An 11,473-nucleotide genomic window follows, 5' to 3' on the forward strand; every position below is an offset into this window, starting at 1 on the left:
CAGAGCAGCTCTGGAGGCTTTGACCACTGGCAGCAGCCTCAGAAGACCTTCCTCTGATCTGGAGTATTTCTTCAGGTCAAACACATCCAGCTCCTTTTCTGAAGTCAGCAACACAAAGACCAGAGCTGACCACTGTGCAGGTGACAGTTCTTTTGCTGAGAGACTTCCTGATCTCAGGTAGTATTGGATCTCCTCCACTAGAGAATGGTCATTCAGTTCATTCAGACAGTGGAACAGATTGATGCACCTCTCTGGAGAGGGATTCTTCCTGATCTTCTCCTTGATGTACTTGACTGTTTCTTCATGGCTCTGTGAGCTGCTTCTTGTCTTTGTCAGTAGACCACGTAAGAGCTTCTGATTGGACTCCAGTGAGAGGCCCAGAAGGAAGCGGAGGAACAGGTCCAGGTTTCCTGTCTCACTTTGTAAGGCTTTATCCACAGCACTCTTGTAGAAAGTAACTTCAGGCTTGTCTCTGAACAGTGCAAAAAAAGTTGCTGGCCGTTGATTGAGGTTCATCCATTAGATTCTCATTGTTGTTGATGAATGAGAGGAAACACATATACAGCAGCCAGAAACTCCTGAATGCTCAGATGCACGAAGCAGTACACCTTGTCCTGGTACAGCCCACATTCCTCTTTAAAGAGCTGTGTGCACAATCCTGAGTACACTGAGGCTTCATTGACATCAATACCAGCATCTTCAGGTCTTCTTCATAGAAAATCAGATTGCCATTCACAAGCTGTTGAAAAGCCAGTTTTCCCAGTGACAGAATGCTCTCTTTATTCCAGTGTGGACCTGTCTCTTCTTTCCCAAGATACTTTTCATTCTTCTGTTTGGTATGAAACACCACAAGGTGTATGAACATCTCAGTCAGAGTCTTGGGCATCTCTTCTGTCTTGTCTGTACTCAACATGTGTTCAAGGACTGTTGCAGAAATCCAACAGAAGACTGGAATGTGGCACATGATGTGGAGGCTCCTTGATGTCTTTATGTGTGAGATGATTCTGCTGGCCAGGTCCTCATCCCTGAATCTCTTCCTGAAGTACTCCTCCTTCTGTGGGTCATTGAACCCTCGCACCTCTGTCACCTGGTCAACACACCCTGAAGGGATCTGATTGGTTGCTGCAGGTCGGGTAGTTATCCAGAGGAGAGCAGAGGGAAGCAGATTTCCTGATGAGATTTGTCAGCAGAACATCCACTGAGGTTGACTCTGTGACGTCACAACAGATCTTGTTCTTCTGGAAGTCCAGGGGCAGTCGGCACTCATCCAGACCATCAAAGATGAACAGAACTTTGTACTTGTCGTAGTTGGAGATTCTTGATTCTGTGGTTTCCATTGAGAAGTGATTGAGAAGTTTAATCAAAGTGTGTTTATCCCTGTTCATCAAATTCAGCTCCCCGAAAAGGGAATGAAAATACAAATTGGACATCCTGATTTGCTTTTCCTTCAGCCCAGTCCAGAATGAACTTCTGCACAGAGACTGTTTTTCCAATGCCAGCGACTCCCTTTGTCAGCACAGTTCTGATAAGTTTGTCTTGTCCAGTTAAGGGTTTGAAGATGTCGTTACATTTGATTGCAGTCTCTGGTCTTGCTTGTTTCCTGGTTGTTGTCTCAATCTGTCTCAGCTCATGTTCATTATTGACCTCTCCTGTTCCACCCTCTGTGATGTAGAGCTCTGTGTAGATCTTATTGAGAAGTGTTGGGTTTCCTTGTTTAGCGATCCCCTCAAATACACGTTGAAACTTCTTCTTTAGATTAGATTTGAGTTCACGTTGAAGAATCACAGCACGCTCATCTGAATCTAGAAACAACACAGAGGATATTAATATTACATCTGTTTTAATGCCTACAGTATTGTAAGACTGTCTTATAAAGTTTAAATTATAATCATTTATGCTCTTGTCTGTATAAATGTTTTCATAATGCATTACACACTGGTGTGACTGATTTATATCATTATTGGTATTATTGATGGCATTAATAATGTTCTCTCTCTCTCTCTCTCTCTCTGTCTCTCCTCTTCTCTGTCTAAATTAATCACCACAACACATCCCTGCTGCTACTTAATGAGGTCACTAGGTGTTGTGTTAAGGCTGCTACAATATCATTTAGTTACACAGCTACTTTAGCTGTACTTTAGCTACAGCTTTTAAATGTTTGTTATAAAACAGCATTCAACATGAGGCAGACAGCTCCTACTTTTCTCCAGTGTGTCAGCAAGCTCCTTCTGGTTCATTTTCCTCAGGACGTGCAGTGTGATCTTCAGAGCCCCCTCTCTGGCACTGCTCTCCTGCTTCTCATCTTCAGCATCCACCACTTCCTTATCCTGCTTCTGACTCTCAAAGCCTTCTGGGAGTTCTGGACTAAGAATCCTCTTGAACATCTTCAGCTCGTTCTTGACAAATGTCATAATATTGTCTTCAAGCAACTGAAATGAATCAAGTCAATAAGTTAAGCAAGAGACTAAATGCTTTCTCATTAACACATGAATGAATGATTGACAGATCAACTTTACTTGAGGTAAACAAAAACAAATGTACATAACAAGACCACATACACTGAATATGGAGGCCAGGTCTGTTTGATGACTCTGGGAAGACTGACCACTGAGATTCTCTGACTCTGATCTCCCCTGTTGGTTTCTGGGGACAAAACATGAGATTTCATCTCCTCATCCAGGGAGTGCACACACACACACACACACACACACACACACACACACACACACACACACACACACACACACACACACACACACACACACACACACACACCCACACACCCACACACATACATACATCACACACACACACACACACACACACACAGGGAGGGAATGTTGTGTTTGTGTAATATTGTTTCAGGACTATGAAAATGGAAAAAAGGTTTAGCCTATGGATTACGAAAACAACAAAATAAATGGGAAAATGGGAGAGGAGAAATGACTAGAGACAGTGTTGTTTATCTCACTGACCATGACCCATGAGTTCTTCTTACCTTTGTTCAGTAGAAAAGTCTCCCTCTCTAAAGTTTAGAGGTGGATGCATAGACCGGTCACTCTTCATGGACACACAGCTGGGTACAGGGGGAGGCTGGTCTCTCCTGCTTGATTGGGCTTCAAGACAACAGAGACAAACATTACGTCTCTCATCTACTCTGAGCTCAGATGGGGAAACAAGAGTTTCATTCCAAAACGCTATATATCCATTTTTCAGAAATGTTCGTAAATTAGCTTTTTATTGTTCAAAGAAATGATGAAAGAGATTGGTGTGTTTTTTTCAGTAGCTAATCATGGCATGGGATTGTTCAATGACAGACATGTATTTGTTTAACATTTATCACTTGATGGTTTCATTTTAGAGAGACAAATAATCATGTTTTTTTGCAAAATGCTATATATCTCCATCATTCAGAGAAATAAGTAGTACTGCTAGGTTTTACACAGTAATAATATATACCTGCCTCACTCTCAGAGAAATAAGTAGTACTGCTAGGTTTTACACAGTAATAATATATCTGCCTCACTCTCAGAGAAATAAGTAGTACTACTAGGTTTTACACAGTCAAATGTGGCTGACCGGCTCGATTAGATCTTATGTAGCAAAATTTGAAATTGTGTTTTTACATTGGATAAAAGTAGAGACTCAGCTAGACAATTGTATATCATACACTACAGTTGAGGAACAATGGGAAAGTAATTCTGCTTTGAAAGATGATAAACTTGTAACCTACATTTTGAGAAAATGGCCTTTGAATGTTTTGGTTCACCTACTGGAGAGCTCTTCTTTATCTACAGGGGTGTTACTTTGGCAGATAATGTTACCCATCTAAATAAAAAGTATATATATATATAAATTCAGCAAAAAAAGAAACATTCCTTTTTTAGGACCCTGTCTTTGAAAGATCATTCGTAAAAATCCAAATAACTTCACATATCTTCATTGTAAAGGTTTAAACACTGTTTCCCATGCTTGTTCAATGAAACATAAACAATTAATGAACATGCACCTGTGGAACGGTCGTTAAGACCTGAATACAACAGCTGTACACCTTACCGTGAAATAATTACGAACGAGCCCTTTCCCAACAATGCAGTTAAAAAGCAAGAAAAAGTTGCTCAATAAAAAAAGAAAATAGTAACACAATGAAATAACAATAATGAGGCTATAAGGAGTACCAGTACTGAGTCAATGTGCAGGGTACCAGGTAGTTGAGGTAATAACTAGACTATATACAATGAGTACCAGTACTGAGTCAATGTGCAGGGGTACCAGGTAGTTGAGGTAATAACTAGACTATATACAAGGAGTACCAGTACTGAGTCAATGTGCAGGGGTACCAGGTAGTTGAGGTAATAACTAGACTATATACAAGGAGTACCAGTACTGAGTCAATGTGCAGGGGTACCAGGTAGTTGAGGTAATAACTAGAATATATACAAGGAGTACCAGTACTGAGTCAATGTGCAGGGGTACCAGGTAGTTGAGGTAATAACTAGACTATATACAAGGAGTACTAGTACTGAGTCAATGTGCAGGGGTACCAGGTAGTTGAGGTAATAACTAGACTATATACAAGGACTACCAGTACTGAGTCAATGTGCAGGGGTACCAGGTAGTTGAGGTAATAACTAGACTATATACAAGGAGTACTAGTACTGAGTCAATGTGCAGGGGTACCAGGTAGTTGAGGTAATAACTAGACTATATACAAGGAGTACCAGTACTGAGTCAATGTGCAGGGGTACCAGGTAGTTGAGGTAATAACTAGACTATATACAAGGAGTACCAGTACTGAGTCAATGTGCAGGGGTACCAGGTAGTTGAGGTAATAACTAGACTATATACAAGGAGTACTAGTACTGAGTCAATGTGCAGGGGTACCAGGTAGTTGAGGTAATAACTAGACTATATACAAGGAGTACCAGTACTGAGTCAATGTGCAGGGGTACCAGGTAGTTGAGGTAATAACTAGACTATATACAAGGAGTACCAGTACTGAGTCAATGTGCAGGGGTACCAGGTAGTTGAGGTAATAACTAGACTATATACAAGGAGTACCAGTACTGAGTCAATGTCCAGGGAGAGCTCTACAGTCGTGTTACATATATATATATATATATATATATATATATATATATATATATATATATATATAGTTAACTAAATGTATGGTGTTTTTGGTTTTTGTCAGTTTCATTGTTTGTTATGCTATAAATTGTTATTTTATGGTTGTAAGTGGTAAAATGAACTAGAAAATGTCATATTTTGTAATTCTGAGTAATTACTACTTTAGTAAGGATATAATTTATTCAGTACTACTGCAGTTACTAAATAATTCCAATAGACCACGAATGATATTTCAGAAGGTTAGTTTAGTTTTCTCCCTGGATACACCACCACACCCCTCACAGGAAAACTCCTGCACACGCTTTTTACTGTCCCTTTCCACACTGCTGAAGCAAGAGGAACGACTGAAAAAAGCATTTAACAGATTACTGTGAAATAATATAATGATGATTCATGTTTATTATTAGCTGTTTTTATGCTCATGTTTTGAAATTATACTTCATTACTATAACTATTATCAATAAGCCTGAACATTAATTTAGTCACCTCTGGTCGAGAAAAATGTATTTTCCTAGTACATTCATTGTCAGATTCATCAACCAGCAGCAAGCACTCTGCCTTCTAGCACAAGCGAGGGGCATGTTGAGGTACATTTGCTAACCACAAGGGTTGCATGATGTAATTTATTGGTGGGCTGGAAGACAAACTCTTGTCTTATCTATTCCGAGGTTGTTTAATCGCAATATTAGATATTTAAAAATGTATGTATACTAGGGTTGAGGTTGGAGCATCTGACTAGTGATTATTTACCCGGGGTTCAACACCTGCTATAGTCACTATTTAATTGCTCTTCCAAAAGCATCACAGGCCTAATACGAGATATATAGCTAGCTAAAGTAATGAGTGACCATTTTAGAAAATCATTGGACATTTAGTATTTGGTTGCATAATATTTTATGTCAATCATATTGCTGCTTGTAGCCTATAACTGATGCTTTGTGGTCTTATGCTGCCATCTATTGGAAATATTTAGCAATTAAAAGTTATTAATTCACATACAGACATTGGTGAGGCAGCTGAGAAATAAAGTGTATTAGATCAGTCTCAAACCTGCCCCACGCCAATTGCTGGACTTTCACACAGAGGTTACTAGGTCACCCAATTCAAACCACATTTGAAAAATAAAACAAATGTGTCTTATTTATCAAGTGTTCTGTCTTGCAATTATACATATAATAAAATAACAACAAAATAATCAAAATGCTATTTAATACTATAATTGTATTTACTAAGATAATAGTATTACTAAAATAGTTTCTAAAAGTGTTCTAGGCTACCCTACCCTAGAATTAGGGGATAGTGTTACGGCTAAAATAGGTTATAAGTAGGGTAAGAGTTTCTGTATAGCACTTTGTGACATCTGCTGGTGTAAAAGGGCTTTATAAATACATTTGGTTGATTGTTAGGTTTAGGGTTTATATGGCAAAAAACAGTATGGGTTTATGGCACTCTTGCTCCTCCTTGTGGCCGTATGTGGGTACTACATAACTCATTCATGACACTTGCTAGGCTCATAATCTGAGGTAGCAACTGCGTCAGATCTACAAATCCATTAGCTAGACCACCCAATTAGACAACAATCACCCCATTATACCCATTTGGTTTGCAACTCAGTGAACCTGCGCAGCAGGCAATTTGATGCCTAAGAAGGAAGAGTTCGATGCATATCAAATTACCCAGCAGCCACTTAGAAACAACAAGCCGTCAAAAAAAAAGGTTATTTCTTAATTAAAAAATTTATTCTGGCTGTTTAAAGAGGACAGGGACATGCGTTTTGTTTAGATTGTACACTTTTTTCTTAAAACAAATATGGTTAACCATGATCAGAAAATGTTTAATGTTTGATGGCTATCCGCCAGCCATCGCCTCTTAAACTGTGTCTCACCTCACTATAGGTGACCACAACATGTACTCAGGTGAACAGTGTGCGCGCTCACCAAGTAGCCGTAACCTTGTTAATAATAAGTTACCTGAGGTAAACCTACAGGGTTAACGCTCACCAAGTAGCAGTAACCTTGTTAATAATAAGTTACCTGAGGTAAACCTACAGGGTTAACGCAGGCAGGTCTCATTGATAACAATAGTGAAGCTGGCATTGTGACGCAGAACAATGGGCTGGGAATAGAATGTTCTGAATGCGAGTCGGTGTCACGGAGCTCAATAGAACTAATAGGAGCTGGTAGGGTGAAAAATGCCTAAACATAAGGCTTGTTTTTCGCGTGTAGTGTATTAAGATTATGAATTTGTTAATGTTTTTAAGTGGAACTGAAAGGATGTTTATTTAGTGTAAGAGGGAATGTTTTAGTGTAACGCCACATACAATAGACAGGAAGTGTGTGTTGTAGACAGGGGATTGGACAGTAGAGGGAGCCACCCCTGTCTTGGGAAGATTATATATACTGGGTAAAAGCGAAGAAGAGGTTAGAACAGACATTATCTTTGAACACTGTTCTCCAGCCCGGCAGGGTCTGTAAACTTATGCTGAAATCTTGTGATATAAATAAAACTTATAATCAAAGGACAGCCTAAGCGGACTCTTTGTTTGACAGCAATAATTACCAGCATTGACGCGATACTACACGCGATTACTTCATAACCAGGGACAGAAGGTAATATTATGAAACTTGGCTCCATGGCAGATGAAAAGGAACTAATTTTATATTCAGAAGTTCAGTCCTTGGACACAGAGGTGTTAAACACTAAAGTTACCGTCCATCTAGTGAAGCGAGGAGAACCGGACAGAGGGAGGGTAGGGAAGCCAGCATCCGTCAACAAGAGAGGGAGAAGCCCTCCACGGGATTTAACAGGTGTAAGAAACAACCAAGAATCTCCATCGGTCTCACAAGAAATGCAGGCAGCCGGTGATGATGTAGTGGTAGCTAGGGTAACTAGGATGCTGCTGGTAGAGTAGCTAGCTTAGCTAGCTATACCGACTAGCTTGGCTAGCTAGCAGGTCATTCGTCTGTCCCTCGAGGATGATGACGAATCCGGTGAACCACACAATTAAACAAGAATAGCGAGTGAAAAGGATCTGGCTACACTCATACTGTCACTGACCATTACGCAAAAAGCTAATTGAACAATAAACTTCGGTGTCTCAACACTGTAACTAACTCCATCGTTATACCCCAAGATCACCTCAGACCACTATGCGCGTAACTGGACAATATGCTTGGCGCCAAACCGTACGTGGACGCGGACAGTTCTGTACGGGGACGCGGACAGTTTCAGAACGCGGACATGAGCAGAGCAACACAATAAACTAAACCCAGTCTTTAAAGTCGGGTACTTTAGTAATATTTTTTTTTATTATGTCAAACAAAAGAAAATCGTTTTTTAAAACAAGATTTTGAGATCTGGGCACATATCCAAAAAGCGTCTCAGAGTAGAAAAATTGGTCCTCTCTCTCCCCAGACAGACTCATTTAATACTGGGTCGTTACAATATTTTGAGATCTGGGCCCATATCCAAAAAGCGTCTCAGAGTAGAATATGTGTCATATAAGTGCTGAGAATAAAGCCATTTTAGTCCTACTCTTATGGGTATAAATTAAAGCTATGCATGAAGCCTCTTTATTCATAAGTGTCCCACCTAGTTGGCAGATATTTAGGACACCTCATGAGCTGTCCTAACCAGTTAAGAGGTACCAGCAGGTGTCTTGATAATAGAAACATGCAGCGAGTCAGTGGTTCCTGTGCAACATGTAATTGCTTTGGAGCTGTCATTCAGGGCAGAGCCCCACCTGTTTAGCAGATGCTCTTACCCAGAGCGATTTACAGTAAGTGCATTCATCTTAAGATAGCTAGGTGAGACAACCAGATAATACAGTCAAATATACAGGATAAGAACATTCAATTTCAGCTAAACAATGGATATATAGTGTTTTGCAATAAAAATAATAATAATGATATACATCTAAAATATATTAATTAAACATCTGAGAACAGTAATATTGAAGGTACCCATAAGCAACCATTTCTGATTAAAAAACACATGTGAAAAATTGTGGAAATAGCATTTAGGAAATAAACTCTTAATAATTCTTAAACAAAATTGTCATCTCACCTCTTAGCTTTGGTGTCATGTTCCCCAGAGAGACTCATTTTAGAGGCAGGGCCCCCCTCCTCTCTCTCCCCAGAGAGACTCATTTTAGAGGCAGGGCCCCCCTCCTCTCTCTCCCCAGAGAGACTCATTTTAGAGAACTGACCCCTAAACAGAGATCCAACATGTTGGCTGTAGTTAACACAGTCATTCTTGAATGTCAATAGTTATCATTTATTAGTTATCTCTTATAAAACATTTACTAACAGACATATCGAAACAGTCAGGCTATTTAATGCAATCACATGAACATCTGGTTGTGAAATCTCTTCTCCATGGTAACTGTCAATAATAATAACAAGTTACTGTTTGTTAAGGTAGTTATAGACAGTGCAGCAACACAAGGCCATGTCTCACACTTATTTGTATTCATTAAAAGTTGCCATTTATTATCTTTTAATCTGTTCTTTTCTAAACGTATCTGAGAATGTAGACAGAAGGGCTAAAACGGGCTTGATTGATCTGGGGGATCAGTGATCTATACAGAAAGGTTTTTTGCAACAATTAAGAGATGTTTTATTATTTAAAGTAGGCTAGGTTATAATGTATAACCGTTTTTTTTGTTGTTGTGTAAAGCAGATCAAGGTCTATACCTCAGCAAGTGGCGACCCGTCATTCAGGGCAGGTGGCCTTTCGTGTTTTGCATGTTATTGTGGCATTAATACATGTCACATATCAGTTTGCTAGCATTTAAAAAATATATACACTACCGGTCAAAAGTTTTAGAACACATACTCATTCAAGGGTTTTTCTTTATTTTTTACTATTTTCTACATTGTAGAATAATAGTGAAGACATCAAAACTATGAAATAACACATATGGTATCATGTAGTAACCAAAAAAGTGTTAAATATAGCCACCCTTTGCCTTGATGACAGCTTTGCACACTCTTGGCATTCTCTCAACCAGCGACCCGTCATTAAGGGCAGGTGGCCTTTCCTGTTTTGCATGTTATTTTGGCATTAATACGTGTCACATATCAGTTTGCAAAAAATCTTCAAAAAAAAATATATCATTGAGTTAATATAGCCGCATACAAACATGGTCTCTTTTTTGTTTTCTTGAGTAAGGCAGCTCCAAAATGCAGGTGTTTCAGCCTAGCTCAGTGCTTTCTGTGGTGGTGGGGCAAGCCAGAAGAAAATACGGAGCACTGTGCCGTGATTGGCTCAGTGTTCTGTCACTCATGGGGACACTACATCACTGCCAATTCTAAGGGTAGAGCTAGAAAATTCAAGCCCCTTGGGTGCTGCCAAAGAGTTACATTAGAAGTGCCCATCCAAGAAGGTCATTGGCCACAGATAAAATGACGTCAAATCACATTATATCTACAGTAGCTTTGATTGGACTGATCATGTCAACATCATACTTTCAAAATCTTAGCTAGCAGTCGTCATCATGAATCAAGTCGACAATCTACAGGCAAATCCTTTTTAATCCTTGTCATATGAAGAGAAATAATGAAGAGAAATGATAGGACAGCTTTTGGGACTCTGCTGTTGGGACTCTGCTGTTGGGACTCTGCTGTTGGGACTCTGCTGTTGGGACTCTGCTGTTGGGACTCTGCTGTTGGGACTCTGCTGTTGGAACTCTGCTTTATGTAGGCCCTAACAGTTTGTGGGCACCGTTTGTCACCGTTATAGTGCAATGAATGTATTGTTTAGTGTTGTGTTGTGGAGTGGCTTTGCTGGCATGCATCCCCCTTTATTTATGTTTTGCCCCACCAAGATTGACATGCTAAAATCACCACTGACCTCAGCTATATCCTAGATGACCAGACTAAACCTGTTCAGATCAGTTCCCATAACGTTATAACAGTAACAGTAGCAGGAGCCTAGTCCTGATACAGATGGAGGTCTATACCTCAGCTATAGCCTACATATCCTAGATGACCAGCCTAAACCTGTTCAGATCAGTTCCCATAACGTTATAGACCTAACAGTAGCAGGGCAGAGCTTGTAGCCTAGGCATGGTATTTTACACACCATTTCAAACGGAGACCATCAGGTTGGTCAGCATGATAAGTGATCATAGCTCAAACCTACTCTGACTATTGAATGTCTGACGTCGACCTAACCTTATAATAGTTTGTAGTTTAGCCTAGACCTATGAGAGTCTGCCTGTCTTTCCTACATATCAACACATTTATCCGACTTCTAATGTTACCGAGACATACGTGCCACAGTTTCAACAGCCATTGTGTAACTGCGTAGGCTACACACTTACTTTCACGTTCATATGAGG

This window comes from Coregonus clupeaformis, unplaced genomic scaffold (genome assembly GCF_020615455.1).
Source record: "Coregonus clupeaformis isolate EN_2021a unplaced genomic scaffold, ASM2061545v1 scaf0412, whole genome shotgun sequence".
NCBI classification, from domain to species: Eukaryota; Metazoa; Chordata; class Actinopteri; order Salmoniformes; family Salmonidae; genus Coregonus; species Coregonus clupeaformis.